The 15,718-nt window shown below is 35.4% G+C and overlaps 1 pseudogene; it reads right to left on the bottom strand.

Moving 5' to 3' along the window:
• Positions 1-2,188: 2,188 nt before the first annotated feature.
• LOC145265898 (5S ribosomal RNA) lies at positions 2,189-2,304 on the bottom strand (annotated as a pseudogene).
• Positions 2,305-15,718: the final 13,414 nt, after the last annotated feature.

Here is a 15,718-nt window from a genome sequence, read left to right as displayed (position 1 = left end):
TTTTGGAATGACCCTCGTATTACTAAGCACGCTCCGGACACCCATGCATAGCCATCATTCATTACTGGCAGAAGTGCATTGAGAATGCTGGTGACTATGTAGAAAAATAGATACTGGACCACAAAAGGTCACTCGTTTTAATGGTACTGCTCCCATCTCTTAAACTTTTGGACTTAAAAATAGGAGGCTTTCCTTTACTTACATATATTATACAAATATATTCTGTATATAAAGATGTTTTATATTATTATTATTATATTTATAACTGGCAGGTCACCCAGCGTGGCCCGGTCGCACAATATGCATGAATATCATAGTTTAATTCATACAGAAACTGAGACATGTGCATACGAGTATTATGTTTTTTAAACAGTTTACTTCTTGTAAGTAAAAAAAAATACTCGAGCTGAGATCGAAACCAAATCCTAAATACAGTGAATCAAGTACGATAATCATTAGGCCAGCTTGACATGATCTTTAAAAGGTGTTTTCAAACCTAATTATTCTTAACATAAGGGATCTGTAATGAGAATGATTCACATATGCACATTCGTGAAACAATTAACAAACAGATAAAAATCCGACGACCCCCCCCCCATATCAATTTTTCAATTTTGACCCCCTTAGCAGCCCTTTCTTCAGGATGAAAATGGAGTAAAAAAAAGTTTTCCACATTTCTGAATACCCGATATACCAACTTTCAAGTCTGTAGATAAAAAATTCGTTGAGTATATAGGTTGAGAAGTGTCCTCACACACACATTCTCACTTTTGTAGATATATAGATTTATTATTTCAGTTGTCACGTTTTGTGTTTGACTGTTTTTATTGCTGATTTTATACTGATAGGCGGATCATTACAAATGCCCATAAGCTATCAGCATCTTCTTTTCTCATGCCTCTAGTACTTTCTGCAAGATTCTGGCGGTCTCTTGAAACACTCCAACATTGCAAGGGATTCCAATTTTCTCAATCCACTAGGCAAATCCTTTTGTCACCCCCCCCCCAGAGTTTCCATCACAATAGGTACAACTTTTACTTTCTTCAACTTCCACAACCTAATAAAACCTAAGCTGTCATCTAAGCTTTAACCTCTGTCCCATCGACGAAAATGTTGCATCCTTCTTTCTGTTCTACAAGTATTTTAATGGTGAATGCTTTGACGAACTACAAGCACTTATACCCTTTCTACGTAAATACTCTCGACAAGCCTGACAGGAGAAATCCCTGGATATAAGAAAGGTTTCTACTCTAATAGTTTCTTCCTAGGACTGCTAGACTTTGGAATTCCCTCCCAAGTTCCTGCTTCCCTGACTGTACTGACATGCAAAAGTTCAAGTGTAATGTGAACAAACATCTTGCTGCTTAACTCTTTACATAGTACTCCTACAAATTATGTCCCAGATAGTAGCCCCCTACATCAGAGTGACACTGTGCTTTGAGGTGAAAATGCCCCCCCCCCCAAAAAAAAGATCCGCACATTCAACACTATTCCAAATATTTTCATACATTCCTTAATCCAGCTATGTGGAACCAGATCATAAGCTTTACGATAAGCTATCCATCATTTGTGAGTCTTCTCTCACAATCCCAAAATATTGTCCTATCAATGATCAATTGATCTTTGGTCCTTCTACTACCTTACCTATCTCCCTTTTGTTCCTCTTGCTTTTTCAGGTTTTGGTAAATCTCATCTGCCAAAATGCCTGTCAGAAGTTTCCACATCAGTGGAAGGCAGGTGATGGGCCAATAGTTATTGACTGCAGTACACTTTGATGTATCCTGGCAGAACGCCATTCGTCAATGCATGCTCCATTCGAGAATTACATCCCTTATCAACATTCAGCTAATTTGAGATGCAATTCTTTTATGCTCTTTTAAGTTGGTAAGATGTTTTTATCCAATATCTTTGAACACTATCTGATCTGGGAGGCTTCCAATTTCGAATTTTCCTACATTGTTTTTGAGCTTTCGATTTGTTTCTTTTCACCAAATCTTAAACCTCGATTCAATGCCTCCGTTCAGTCTCAAAAGACAAAGGATTCTCCCTGCAGCTGCTGTGCATGGAATTGTGAGGCAAGGGTTGCACAATCTTCAACCACACCTCTCCTGAATCGGCATTGCTTTAGTCCAGTGGCAAGGAGAAGTCCAGGATGACTGGAAACAGTGCCGAGATAAGCAGAGAGCACATATAGCACCTGGAAGTCTCAAGTGGTCACCCATTTTAGTACTGACCTGGCTCATCGTTGCTTAACTTCGGTGATCTGACGGGAACCGGTGTGTCAAACGTGATATATAATCTTAAACCTACTTTCTATTTCATTCTTCAAATCTTCCGTCATGTTCCTTATCTCCCAAATATCACCACAGAAACTTTCTGCATTGTTTTGAATTAGGTATTTCATTTAAACAATTTAACCTTTTATTAAGTTCTTCGTAGAACTTCTCCTGATCCAAACCAAACAACCTATTCTGTCTAAACTGTAAAATTCTCTCTTTGTATCCTTTCATCTTTGCTTTATTTCCTCTAGGACAGTTTTTATTCCATTTCTTTGCACTCTATATTTTTCATTCAACTGTTTGACTATTATTATTATTATTATTTTATTGTTATTATTATTGTTATTTTATTGTTATTATTCTATTGTTATTATTATTGTTATTATTATTATTATTATTATTGTTATTATTTTATTGTTATTATTGTTATTTTATTGTTATTATTATTGTTATTATTATTATTATTATTATTGGCTCACATGGAGCTTTCACACAAGTCAACAAACGATCTGATTGGAAACCTGTGGTGTTCTCTGGAGGCTGAGTGACAACAAGTCTCCCCACACGTCCAGTTATCTCCACCTCCTTCGATAGCATTTGCAAATGAATTTGCATCATCGCAACAGCCTCTTACCATTGATTTCTCGCCGGCAGTGGCCATTGGTTTATACTGGAATTTGAGTAGCACTAAGCTTACCCAAACTGCCCTTTCTCTTTGCGCTTGTCCAACCGAGGTCTGGCTGGCGCTCTCTCCTTGGTCTTTCAGTCCTTCTTGACCCTTCTCAGCTCTTTGGTGTCACTTTTTTATTGGAAGGAGCGGTGGTGAAACTATGGGGGGATGCATGATGGGGGTGTAGAACTTTTAGATATACAGCTTCGGTGTTCTTCATTCCCTGTAACGCTTATTCGTTATATTGTCTTGTATTATTCTCCACATTCAAGGGGTTTCCTTAATATTTCAGTCATTTTTATTATCGTTAGTCGTTGTACTTTTGCAGTTATTCCTCTGATTCCAATTTCTGCCATTCTTTTTTCAAAGTTTTTCGGAATTGTTCCTAGTGCTCCTACTATTATCGGTACTATTTTGATTTTCTTCATCATCCAAATCCCTTTTAACTCTCTGGCTAGCTTTGTGTATTTGCTTCGTTTCTCCTTTTCTTTCATACTCACCCTGTGGTCAGATTATTGTTATTATTATTATTATGATTGTTATTATTATTATTATGATTGCTATTATTATTATTGTTTTATTATTATTGTTATTGTTATTATTATTATTATTGTTATTATTATTATTATAATTATTATTAGTGTTATTATTATTATGATTATTATTGTTATTATTATTTTTATTTTTATTACTATTATTATTTTTATTGTTATTTTTTACTCACTAGAAGTAATTATCATCAAAGATTTCTTTATGAGAACAACTTGTGGTGTTCACTGGTGTCTCTCAAGATTTCCAGTACTCTCCACCTCTTTCAATAACCTCTGCAAAAAAACTTGCCTTATCGCAACAGCTGCTTACCATTGATTTCTCGTTCATGGCGATCATTGGCTTTCACTGGAATTTGAGTAGCAATAAGCCTCCTCAAAGTCCTAGTCCTCTTTGCACTCATTCAGCAAAAGTCTGGCTAGTACTTTCTCTCGTTGGTCTTATAATCCTCCATTCACCCATGTATGGAGTACTGTTGTCACATTTGTGCTGGTGCATCTGCTATTAGTCTCTCACTCCTGGACAGGGTCCAAAAGAGAGTCGCCAACCTAATAGGTCCTGAACTATCATCTAAACTTTAGCCCCTGTCCTACCGACGAAATGTTGCATTCCTCTGCCTGTTCTACAAGTACTTTAATGGTGGATGCTCTGACGAATTACAAGCACTTGTACCCCCTCGACAAAAATACCCCCAACAAACCCAACAAGCAGCAAAGTCCCACCCCTACACAGTTGAGATCCCTAGATGTAAGAAAGCCTTTTACTCTAATAGCTTCTTCTCCAGAGCTGCAGGAAATTGGAATTCTCTTCCGGTTTCCTGCTTTCCCAACTGACATGCAGAAGTTCAAGTGTAATGTGAACAGACATCTTGCTGCTAAACTCCCTACATAGTACCCCTGGAACTTAGGTCCCTAATAGTAGCCCCCTACATCAAAGTGGTAATATGTCTTGTTTGGAGTGAAAATGTAAGAAAAAAAAATTGTTGTTATTTATTATTTATTATTATTATTTATTAACATTCTAAGCTGAAATTCCTACAACAATGCATGAAAGAGATGCGAATAAATAAATAATTAGTTGGTTGAAACGCGGTCGTCCAGTCTCGTGTATGAACATGTCTTAGCTGACCTGCCAGTGAGAAAATCTCCACCCTTGTCGTTATTTATTTCCGCCCCAGAGAGGTTAATAGCATGCATAACCGCCATTCTTACCATCGAACGGTGATATAATACCAACATTGATCGTTCTTTGTATTAAAAATATGTTTTGTTAATATCGAACCTACATAAACAATCAACGAAGTTTACACTTTTATAGACTACTCTATCCTTCCCCCACTCTCTCTGACTTTGTCGCTCTCCCTTATATATATATATATATATATATATATATATATATATATATATATATATATATATTAGTAGGACAACAAGAGTATGAAATGAAGACACAAAACTATATATTGGTAGATATAGAATGGATCATTTATTTAATAATGGAATACAGGCAAAATTTGGAGTATAGAAGGGACTCTTTATGCCAGGGCATTTCGAAGCCTAGTACTTCTCATCAGAAGAGTAGAAAAGGTGCTAGGTAACATGGGGAAGATGCGGCATCTAGCATAAGGTTCATTAGGGACGAAAGAGATTAAGAGGAATTATAGAATGTTGGAGGAAGCTTTATTGAATTCTAAATAAATAAGGAGAAGCTTATTATACATAGTATGATATATAAGGTTACATATGGTCTTTAACATTGTATTGAAATTCAGGGATATATGTATTATGGCTAAATAGGGGGTGTATTGTTGCTGCATGGTAATTTATTTTAATAGTTTGTGGGGTGTCTATTTTCTATGGAGTGGGTAATTTTGATTTTGATTGGTGCCACCTAAACGGCAAATGGCAGCTATAAATTTACTTCTAATTTGGGGGCGGGGCGGTTAAAACTGAAAGGTAATATGCGACAATATATATATAAGTTTCTACTGTTATAACATAGGGAGTATGATCATAAGGGGGTGGTCGGAGATTAGGGTGGCAATGACTATGAGTGCGTTTAACTTGATGCAAAAGGTTAAGTATAATTATTGATGTCAAAATGGGGGAGTAAGAAAACCATTACTACTTATAAGAGTAGTAAACATATACCAAATAATAGTAGGGTAATCATAATAGTACGAAAGATAATAGTAATGAAAATTATAATAATAGTAGTTATAATAAAGCTGAAAATAAAATAGAAGTAAAATTGAAGATAAAGATAAAGACAAAATTAAAGGTAAACATTAAAAATAAGCATTAAAGATAATATTACCAATAGTTGTGATAGAAGTAAATTCAGAATTAATGTTAATAGTGATAATGGTAGCGGTTATGCTAGCATTGACGGGGATAATAACGGGGATAATAATAATAACAGCAATTATAATGATGATTATAATAATAATAATAATGATAAAAACAATAATAATAAGAATAGTAAAAGCGTTAAAAACAATGCAGTAATAATAATGATAATAATAAAAATAGTAGTAACAATACTTCTACCACTACCTCCACCATCACCACCACTACTATCAATAATAATAATGAAAATACTGTTAATACTAATTATTACGGGTGCGTAAAAGAAGGGGAAACAGACAAGTGGGGTGGGGTCAGAGTAGCAGGAAAAGGTGCTGAGGAGTGAGGAGTAAGTTGTCCTGTACAAAATAAAGAAAAATAAAGAATACACACACACACACACACACACACACACACACACACACACACATATATATAAATATACATATACACATATACATATATTCATATAAAAAAACACAGATTAAAAAAAAAAATGTGTGTGGTCACGAATAGGCTCCTATATGGTTGACTATTTTAAAAAACTGATTACATATAATGATAGAAGATGTATCGAGACACAGAAATGGGTATGTTTGATCTGGCAGAATGGTGTTTCATTAAAATTGTGGGGTCTGCGTTCGCGCCTGGTCCACAAAGTATGGAAATAAAAAATTAAAAAATTAAAAAAAAAAAAACGTTTACAAGTGTTTTTTATATAGATGTACATAAGGATACTTTGATAAGTATGTTTTAACTTAAATAGGGATGGTATAATAAAATTGTGGGGTCTGCGTTCGCGCCTGGCCTCCATAGAATGGAAATAGGCACAAACTTTAATAAAGACTTTTCATATCTATCTGTGTAAGTATACTTTGATAATTGTTTCAGTTTGAAGAAATATGGTATAATAAAATTATGGGGTGTCCGTTCGTGCCTGACCTCCATAGAATGGAAATATGTCACAAAGTTTAACAAGGTTTTTAATATAGATCCACAGAATATTGTGATAAGTGTTTCAGTGTGAACAGGTATGGCATAATAAATGATGGGGTTTATCTATTTTATTTTTACTTTCATCATATTTTGCTTTGGTTTTGATACCCCCAAATTCGAAGCTATCTCATTACAACCCTTCCTTTTCATAACCTATCATACTCCATTTTCTGTAGGCTGCTTTTGAACCCAGTCAACGACAGGTACTTTTGCTAATATATATATATATATATATAGAGAGAGAGAGAGAGGGAGAGAGAGAGAGAGATTTAGAATAAGCCGGAAAAGCGTAAGAGTTCGGTGAACCTTTGGTTTACATTAAAGGATTGCTTCACTGGGAATGGTAGTTTCAAGAGTCCACTTTAAAACTTTAAATTTCTTGAGGTTCGATTATAAAGGCCATCAAATTTAAGTTTATATGAACAAGCCAGGCCTAGAAAATTGAATACATACTTTCTCGTTTATGAACACGAGGGATAGGTCCATCGAATCGGCATGACTACTTACTGTAGTAGTTCTAATCTTCAAGAGATACAAGAAGCATAGTTTATAGCTGTCCTTTAAGCTCCATATTTCTCCAAATATTTTGTTAGGGTGGTCTTTCGTAGATGTGTTTAGAGGAGATCCGGGTGAACTGGATAATTGGATAATTCTATTTTGAAGAAAAAAAAGGTTATCATCTTACGGACAGGGAGATGATCTTGCTGGCATGTGAACACACGTTGGGATCAGCCTCGAGGTTTATTTGCCAACATATAATCCTCAGTTGAAATGGGAGCAATTATGAGCAGCTTTAGAAGGGGAGTATTCCGGAGAGCAGAGTCCTCTTAATGCAATGAGAAAAATGATTCAGATCCGTCAACAATCGGGAGAAAGCATAGCTGACCTCGGCGACAGGATATCTGTTTTGGCTGGAAAGGCTTTTCCGGATGAGAAGCTGAGAGAAACCGAAACAGTTCAGGCGTTATTGAAACAAGGATCGAAGGGAAGTGGAATTTATAATCTGGGAAAATAATCAATGATCTGAAGTTGGCGGAATTGGAATATGATGTCAAACTCGTTCTGCAGAAATCATAAGGCCACTTTGGTTGCACCTCAGGAAATGGAAAACTCCAATGAGGAGGGAGAGTCTGTTCAACTCGACGTAGATGTTATGAGAACGCTGAGAAATCGGATTAATAAAACAGCGATCCCAGACCCCCGGGATTGCAAGAGGCTGGAAATCGGCGCCAATCTGGACAGATTTCTAAACTGAGGACTACGGAGGGCATTGGTGTTGGAGACGACCCTGGAGAGGGGTCGAATGCGGGCAGTGAAATTCTGTCAGAGGGTTCGAATGGAACCTGGGAGGAAGAAGACCAAATCCCTCTATCCGTATTGAAAGAATGGTTGACACTGCCACCAAGAGGGACCCAGGAAACGCCTCTGAAAGACAGATTAAGGGGAGCGATGGCGAGAAGAGGAGAGAACTGTTCACATTCTATTTTGAAATTGAGTGAGATCAATTTTGTTTTTATTTTGGAATGGGGAGCAGTCCTCCTAGTGGGAAATTACAATATCAAGTTTATATGAGTTGATCTAATATAAAAAAAGGGGGGAGAATAATAATTGTACCTAGATTGGGGAAATTGAGAGTAATTCCTTAACAGAGGAGATATTAATTTAAGAATCGAATTGGGTTTTCTTGAAAATTTAACTATTTGTTCTTTTTCTTCTCTCTTTCTTTTCTCTTCTCTTCCTCCTCAAGTAGAAAGATATTTTTTTTCATATGAAATGGATGGTTGAGAATTAAACTTATGGAAATTTTGAGAGTTGAAATGATATTTTTTTTGAAAAAAAATTGTTTTTTGTTACCTCAGTTTGGAAGGATTTCGCTTATTAAACTGAGCAAATTTTAGTTGAGTCCAGTTGGGAATAATTAGAAGCATTCATTAAATTGACTTTTGGAAGAATTAAGATTCAATTTAACACAAAAAGCGACTTAATTAATTTTTTTTACTCCAAAAACATTACACATTTAAAAAAAATATAGTAAATAGGGGCTGATGGCGAGGAGGAGGGCATGTACCATTGTAATGATCGTTGGGTGGCCCTCGGTTTTGGATCCGGCTGGGAGTGACCTGATACCAATGGCAATGCCTCCGCCCTGCATAGGCCCTGTAGTCATTCATAGGTGTTATGAATGGGAACGGGAGGAGAAATAGATGTACTATGAAGATATGTATACAATGCTTAGTAAGGTATGTTGCTGCTAATGGTTGTATGGTGCATGAATGTAAGAAGAAGCGAGGCAATGAGTATCTCGGGATCAATTGCATAGGTGGCAGGAGAGAGAGAGACTAGTTCAAAACCGCTTGTGATTCTGGAAAATGCGGCTGCTGGTGCTGACGAAAACGAGACGCAACCTGAAGACTTCCCTGATGCTGAAATCTAAGGGATCTGAAGACGACTTGAAGATCTTCTTTTCTTTTCTTTTCTCTCTGTTTACCTAAAATACTTGCAGGGCACTGAAGCTGAGAACCGTCGATTGAGGTGAGAAGAAGTCTTCAGTGAAGAAAATCTTACAAGATGCTTATGGTGAGAAAGATTCCCTTAGCTCAATAAAAAGCGGGTCCTTTGAGAACCCTGATTAAGGCTGCATACCCTTTATTACGTTGATAGCAGCGAAGTGAGAAAAAAACCTTGAAAAAAAAAAAAAAACTCTGGTAAATTGTGACTGACACTCTGTGAAAGATAAAAATTGAACTATGATTGAATTAATGAAAAGAAAATGTAAAAAGGGGAATAACTTATAAAATCGAGTAATTTTATTTTAGAAAAAAAAGGGACCAAACTTTTAAACAAGGGAAGTAACTCTTATGAGCTAATTGATGAACGTAATGCATTTTATTGAGTGACAATTTTTAAATGATGATTATATTATCTTTGAATTATTGATGTGAATTGAAAAAAAAGAATATATAAACAAAGAAAAAAAACTTGCATGTGAAAAAAAAAACTGTATTAGCCCTGACGAACTTTGAACTTTTACATTTTTTATGATCTTACGAACTTTTTGAATTGACTTTCTTATGGACTTTTGAATGAGGAAAAAGGGGGAGAACCCTGCTTAAGGGGTGGATATGATATTGTGTATATGTTATTTTTTTTGATGGGTAATTTGAGGATGGAGACAGGGTTCTGTGAAAAAAATCTGACGGCGAACTGTGAAAAGGGATAGAGTGGTGTGTAAAGAAATAAGACTCCATTGGTTCTACGAAGCAATCTAGTCTAATGGAGGCGAATTTGACGTAATCCCTCATTGGGGAGCTTTAGATACCCCCAGATGCCCGGGGAGGGCCGAATAGCTATGTTAAGATAGCTTTTGACCGATCCCAGGTAACGGCAGGTGCCTCGGGAATTTAGGGTGGATAAATATAGATATATTTTAATTGATTGTAAAAAGGGATATATTTGCTTTTTGGTTGGAAAAACCTGAGATATTTTGTTATTTCGGAAAAACTCAATAACAGGAAATGTGAGGATGTTAGAAGAACATATTGTACTGGCTGAGTGATGGCTGATGACCTCAAGTTTATGGGATTTTAATCTTGACTTGGGTCTCAGATCGTTGGGGTTTAGCGTGGTTTGATTGGCTAGGGAGACTTCCATCCCACCCACATCGGGTCGATACGCTCTAAAATTAAGCAGATTGCTTGTTGATTTTGAGGAGACAGATCGTATAGAAACCGCCGTTCCCAGGAGAGGGGACTCCTCTACCTCCTCCCCACCCGTCTGTCGCTGTCTGTGAAGAGATTTGAGACTTTAAAAAACTTACTAAGAACTGAATGATATTTGTAAAAACATTTGTACATAAGTCTGTGAAAATTAACTTTGTAGACTAGAGTACACGAGTTGTTTTTCTTCCTGCCTGCGGCTTCGATATTCGCTTTCAGCACACAGGATTCAATGTAACAATCCTCAGAGAAGACTAGACAACACGAGCCGAGAATTCCAGATAAACAGGGGTTCTAACCAGTTTCATCACCGAGGAGGGGTTACATATATATATATATTTATATTTATATATATCTATGTATATATACTTATATATATCTATGTATATATACTACACAGAAATACTCACTCCAGCTACTCCCAGATTCTCATTAAAGGACCATAAGCCAAACTTTATAAGCGGCCCATCTATTAAGCTAATAAGTCCTTCAAATTCAGACCTAGGAAAATAATTAAAACCTTGTAGACAGAATAATACAAAATATAAAAAAGAAAATAAGCTTCTTCTGGCATTCATCAGACAATGTTATAAATTGGTTCCTAAACCTAAAAATCAAGGTTAAACTTCATAACATTTGACATAGATAACTATTACCAATCAATCTCCCCCATCCTATTACACATGGCACTCATCCCAACTAAAAACAACTCAGACTTTTCCGAATTACAAATTAGACTAATATACCTAGGGAGAAAAATCTGACACCATTTGATAACAAACTTTCGACCAGAGAAAACACACTGGATTACTTCAATATAATGATGGGTAATTCATACTCTGCTCAGGTGACAGATTTGGTCGGAATCTTCCTATTAAATGAACTTAAACACAGATTCAGGAATAGCGATTTACAAGAAGCTCTGTCCAGAGACTCTATTAGTAACTGGAGCAAGGCCCAGGATATACAATAGTACCATTATTAAACTAAAAGAATTCTTTAACAGTTTTGGCCTTAGCATAACAATAGAAAAAGAAAAAAATACCTCAAACTTTTTAGATGTCACCTTAAACCTAAAGGAAGGATCGTACTGTCCCTACCATAAATCAAACCTTTCCCTACAATATGTCCACAATTCTTCCAATCACTCTAGATCCGTCATTAAGGCAATCCTATACCAGTGTCCAAAAGAATCTCTAACCTCTCTGCAAATTATAACATATTCAATGAAAACTCCAACTTTTATAACAACACATTAGCTAACTCAGGATATAAAGACACAATTAAGTACGATACGTATAATAGTAAGAAACATCCCACCACACTAGGCATAGTTACCCACAACATGACTAAATGTAAATCTTAGCAAAAAATAAGGCAATGACTATTTTGTATATGATCATTATGACTCGACCTGGTCAAATAATAAGCACATAGAAAAAGAGCAGACACCCACCAAAAAAAAAAAAAAAAAAAAAAAAAAAGGAATCAGAAGAACAATATTTGCTTCAACCCCCCCTACAACATCCCTAAAGAATTCTTTAAAATAGTAGAAAATTCATTCAAATACCCTCATCAATACAATACGATCTTAAATAAAAACTCTATCAAAATATCCTTTCCAACCATGCCTAATTAACTGTAACTGCAACGACCCAGATAGCTGCTCAGTAGAGAATGACTGTGTACATTCAGACGTCATATACTCATGTACAGTAACAGAACATCCATCTAACACTTAGAAGATTGAAAGAAAAATAACATAAACTTCTCATTAAAGTGGAAAATTGTAAGAAAATCTAAATCATGCAGCCCAGGCTCAAAATACTGCCTGCTTTACAATGCATGGGCGACCGAGATTATAACGAGATTATAACGGCACCAAATAAATTAAACATCATCAACTCTAAGCTAGAGATAATTTGCAGTTGCAGACACAAAAGAAAATTCAAATACGGAAATACAGAAAAACCCACCGAAATAACACCATCAGACAAGGACTAATATCGATTGCCTCTAAGGCGAGCCATGCAGTCACTTAACACCCCCACATGAGAATCCTTGCCTCTAGCAAACGGCTAATACCCCCATTTTTTTCCTACTCTCGCCATATAGACTTTAATTTTTAAATATAAATTACTAATACAATCTCTAAATCTAGGACATAGATATAACCTTACAACATAAAACCCACGTTAACTCATTATCCCTCATGCAAGTTTTAACCCACACTACAAATATTCTTATTCGTAATATTGCAGACAGTTATCTCTAACCAAATTTCTATCTAAAGCCATGCCTAACATTTAACATCACGTATTTAATAACACCCTAATAAGCAATTCGCGCTAATTATACCCAAACTTGTGTCCTCCTTAATTTAAAGCCAAATCTTAATAAATAAGTAACTTAAATCCATCCCATCCTCTTCCCCGGACCTCAAGCCCCAAACCGAAAATAAGAATCCAAAGATCCCCTCCCCCGTTCCTTCCACCTACAAAACCCCTCCAAAAATAGAACTAATTTTAAACAACTCCATACTATACATTTAAACACATAAAAAATTATGCAATAAGAAAAAATAAAACATTCCAACCAGCAATACTCATATTTATATCAACAAAAAAATTTAACCACAATGGCAATTGACACTCATCCCCCAAAAATTTTGTATCTAAAGAGACAATATCTCATTCACCAAACTCTCAGCTTTGCTGGCTAAACCTATATATATTTTACACCTTTATGCCTCACTTTTGTACATATTTATCCTACCGCTCCAACTATTACCCCAATAAACAATTTTTTTTTTATCGATTTATAATTATTATTTACATTAGTATATCCTTCCCTATTATCACACCGCGCTATTCGCCCAAATTATTTGTTTGTCCCTGTGTCCACTTCTATCAACTTGACGTGTGTGAAAATAAGACTTTGGAAGAACCATGCAAGCAAAGATATTCACTTTCCATTCTTCTGTGATCAACACCTATCAGGTGAATAAAAACTATATAAAATCAATCATTGTCTTGGAGTGAATGAATATTCGCTCAAAACAAGTTTCCAGTCTCCCCTCCAAGAACAAGATGAATACCAGGTGGACAAGATCAACGACGCATGAACTTAAGATATGTCCAAAATACACGTAACACACACACACACACACACACACACACACACACACACACACACACACACACACACACACACACACACACAGAGCTGCATATGAACAATTAGATATGAATATATCACAAATAGACAGCAACATTTAGACGATCACACAACGGTACACTTTTATGATAACAATATAACATATACATATATATATATATATATATATATATATATATATATGTATATATATATATATATATATATATATAGAGAGAGAGAGAGAGAGAGAGAGGGGGGAAGAGTGAGAAAAAAAGAGAGAGAGATATAGATATATCTGTATGTGTGTGTATATATATATATATATATATATATATATATATATTATACATACATACATATATATGCAAATAACTAATAGATAGCGACATGCCATTATATTTTTAGTAGTTGCCATACAGTTTTACATACAACTGTAATTTAAATTTAAATTCGACAATTACATAATATATCAGCATTTAAAATCTTCGTCTAAAGTTCATGCTCTGCCTTATATTTCACACGCACCCCTCTACACATAGCAAGGTATCCCTAGGATTATCACTGCATATTATCCACCATAAATTATTATTATACTCTTACAAACTCCCACCCATACCCATCTCATAACTTACCCCTTTAATTCATCTTCGGACCTTCTCCCACCCTACTAAATTAAAACCCGAGTACACTCCCAATGTAATCCACAATCTAACTGGCATTGATCTCATAACATCACGATACAGCCATGTTGCCCTCATAAGTAATGTTGTTTTCTCGGTTACTGTTATCGATAAAAACCATTAACATAAACCCCCTGCATAGGCACTATACATTTTACATAAGGATAAAATAGAACCACAACCCAACTACCCTCATACCCCCTTGAATCTTAAATACATAAACTACTTACATTATTTAAAACTATGATGGAAACACTGTACTCCTTTTTACACTACACTTTATAGAGTACACACCTCCTTTATCTTAGAACAACATCAATAATTTTATCTATTTATTTCGTTCCTGATGAATCCCTCGCTAGACGTCACATCCCCATTATGTTACTTAGTATCTTCTTTACTCTTCTGACGAGAAGCATTAGGCTTCGAAATACCTTGGTATAAAGAGTCCTCTTTATCACACAAATAAATGTATGTATATCCTTATTAAGAAAATAACTCATTCTATATTTTCCAATATATAGTATTTGTGTATAGTATATCTCTTTATATAGACTTACATTTATTCTTTTCTTCTATCTACCCTCGTTATACATATATATATATATATATATATATATATATATATATATATATATATATTGAATTGACTCTTCTTCTACCTACCCGATTATATATATATATATATATATATATATATATATATATTTTTATATATATATATATATATATATATATATATATATAAATATTTAAATATATATTTATACTTACACAGACGCAGCTGGTACCACAACACGTAACTTCTCTATATCTCATTCCCAGATGGTTATGTTTCCAACCTGTTTCCTAGACCAGCAAGAACAAGATGCATCATTTTCTGACCACAGTTCCTGATGACTGTGTAACGAATGCCCACAGCCCTCTTGGGAACGATGATCATGCAGTGGTAATGGTTGAAATCGCCCTAAACTCTAGAGCCAAAACTGAAGAACCACTGCTCAAAACAACGAGGTATAAGATAAGACCACTGAATGGTTCAAAGCGGCAATTGAAGCACATGTTCCCACACGCAAATTCTATAGAATACCCCACTATCCCCAATGGTTCACTTCAACTTGTGCAGCTGCCATAGCACAAAGGCAGCATGCGTACCGCAAATTTAGCCGACATAAGTTCAGTTCAAACAGCCAGAAGTACATAGAAGGCAGAAATAAGTGTAAGAAAGCTAAGAGGGAATTGACTGAAACCACCCAAAAAAATCTACAAGAGTGAAATAATGAGCAATCAACAATTCCCCCACTATCTAGCAATCATGAGGTTG

This window comes from Euprymna scolopes, chromosome 40 (genome assembly GCF_053919585.1).
Source record: "Euprymna scolopes isolate OS-2025 chromosome 40, ASM5391958v1, whole genome shotgun sequence".
Lineage (NCBI taxonomy): Eukaryota > Metazoa > Mollusca > Cephalopoda > Sepiida > Sepiolidae > Euprymna > Euprymna scolopes.
Note: the sequence above shows the minus strand (reverse complement) of the source record. Positions and strands in the feature narration are given on the sequence as shown.